This window comes from Borostomias antarcticus, assembly GCF_949987555.1.
Source record: "Borostomias antarcticus genome assembly, chromosome: 2".
In the NCBI taxonomy this organism is placed as follows: domain Eukaryota; kingdom Metazoa; phylum Chordata; class Actinopteri; order Stomiiformes; family Stomiidae; genus Borostomias; species Borostomias antarcticus.
In genome coordinates this window covers 39486192-39488691 of record NC_140235.1, presented here as the reverse complement: position 1 = coordinate 39488691, position 2500 = coordinate 39486192, and the positions used below count along the sequence as shown (strand labels likewise).

Sequence of the window (2500 nt, the reverse complement as noted above, 5' to 3'; positions counted from 1 at the left end):
CAACACGCTCTCTCAACACGCTCTCTCTCAACCCGCTCTCTCTCAACACGCTCTCTCTCAACGCGCTCTCTCTCTCAACACGCTCTCTCTCAACGCGCTCTCTCTCAACACGCTCTCTCTCTCAACACGCTCTCTCTCAACGCGCTCTCTCTCTCAACACGCTCTCTCTCAACGCGCTCTCTCTCAACGCGCTCTCTCTCAACACGCTCTCTCAACACGCTCTCTCTCAACACGCTCTCTCTCAACGCTCTCTCTCTCAACACGCTCTCTCTCTCAACACTCTCTCTCTCAACACGCTCTCTCTCTCAACACGCTCTCTCTCAACGCGCTCTCTCTCAACACGCTCTCTCTCAACGCGCTCTCTCTTAACACGCTCTCTCTCAACACGCTCTCTCTCTCAACACGCTCTCTCTCTCAACACACTCTCTCTCTCAACGCTCTCGCTCAACGCGCTCTCTCTCAACACGCTCTCTCTCTCAACGCTCTCTCTCAACACGCTCTCTCTCTCAACGCGCTCTCTCTCAACACGCTCTCTCTCTCAACGCTCTCTCTCAACGCGCTCTCTCTCTCAACACGCTCTCTCTCTCAACGCGCTCTCTCTCAACACGCTCTCTCTCAACACGCTCTCTCTCAACACGCTCTCTCTCAACACGCTCTCTCTCAACGCGCTCTCTCTCAACACGCTCTCTCTCAACACGCTCTCTCTCTCAACGCGCTCTCTCTCAACACGCTCTCTCTCAACACGCTCTCTCTCTCAACACGCTCTCTCTCTCAACGCGCTCTCTCTCAACGCGCTCTCTCTCAACGCGCTCTCTCTCTCAACACACTCTCTCTCAACACGCTCTCTCTCAATGCGCTCTCTCTCTCAACACGCTCTCTCTCAACACGCTCTCTCTCTCAACGCGCTCTCTCTCAACACGCTCTCTCTCAACACGCTCTCTCTCAACACGCTCTCTCTCTCAACGCGCTCTCTCTCAACGCGCTCTCTCTCAACGCGCTCTCTCTCTCAACACACTCTCTCTCAACGCTCTCTCTCAACGCGCTCTCTCTCTCAACACGCTCTCTCTCTCAACGCGCTCTCTCTCAACACGCTCTCTCTCAACACGCTCTCTCTCAACACGCTCTCTCTCAACACGCTCTCTCTCAACGCGCTCTCTCTCAACACGCTCTCTCTCAACACGCTCTCTCTCTCAACACGCTCTCTCTCAACACGCTCTCTCTCAACACGCTCTCTCAACACGCTCTCTCTCAACCCGCTCTCTCTCAACACGCTCTCTCTCAACGCGCTCTCTCTCTCAACACGCTCTCTCTCAACACGCTCTCTCTCAACACGCTCTCTCTCAACACGCTCTCTCTCAACGCGCTCTCTCTCAACACGCTCTCTCTCTCAACACGCTCTCTCTCAACACGCTCTCTCTCAACACGCTCTCTCTCAACACGCTCTCTCTCAACCCGCTCTCTCTCAACACGCTCTCTCTCAACGCGCTCTCTCTCTCAACACGCTCTCTCTCTCAACGCGCTCTCTCTCAATGCGCTCTCTCTCTCAACACGCTCTCTCTCAACGCGCTCTCTCTCTCAACACGCTCTCTCTCAACGCGCTCTCTCTCAACGCGCTCTCTCTCAACACGCTCTCTCAACACGCTCTCTCTCAACGCGCTCTCTCTCAACGCGCTCTCTCTCTCAACACGCTCTCTCTCAACACGCTCTCTCTCAACACGCTCTCTCTCAACACGCTCTCTCTCAACACGCTCTCTCTCTCAACACGCTCTCTCTCTCAACGCGCTCTCTCTCTCAACACGCTCTCTCTCAACACGCTCTCTCTCAACACGCTCTCTCTCAACACGCTCTCTCTCAACACGCTCTCTCTCTCAACACGCTCTCTCTCTCAACACGCTCTCTCTCAACACGCTCTCTCTCAACACGCTCTCTCTCAACACGCTCTCTCTCAACACGCTCTCTCTCAACGCGCTCTCTCTCTCAACGCGGTCCCTCTCAACACGCTCTCTCTCTCAACACGCTCTCTCTTTCAACACGCTCTCTCTCTCAACACGCTCTCTCTCAACGCGCTCTCTCTCTCAACGCGCTCTCTCTCAACGCGCTCTCTCTCAACACGCTCTCTCTCAACGCGCTCTCTCTCAACACGCTCTCTCTCTCAACGCGCTCTCTCTCAACGCGTCTCTCTCTCTCAACGCGCTCTCTCTCTCAACGCGCTCTCTCTCAACGCGCTTACCGGACATCCTGCTTTATGCATAGAGTGAGACTCGATCTCACAAGGTGGGTATCGTCCTCTAGGTACAGTAGACTGTACTATACCTACTGTGTTCTAGGTACAGTAGACTGTACTATAGTAGACCTGCTGTGTTCTAGGTACAGTATAGTGTAGCAGACCTACTGTGTTCTAGGTACAGTATACTGTACTGTAGCAGACCTACTGTGTTCTAGGTACAGTAGACTGTACTGTATAGACCTACTGTGTTCTAGGTACAATATAGTGTAGCAG

The 2500-nt window shown here is 53.8% G+C and overlaps 1 protein-coding gene across 1 annotated transcript in view; it reads right to left on the bottom strand.

Annotated features, from left to right (window-relative positions):
- The window catches only part of ank1b (ankyrin 1, erythrocytic b), a gene marked incomplete at both ends in the record, with an annotated part of 111593 nt that overhangs the window by 29212 nt on the left and 79881 nt on the right, over positions 1-2500 (bottom strand). The window lies entirely within an intron of this gene.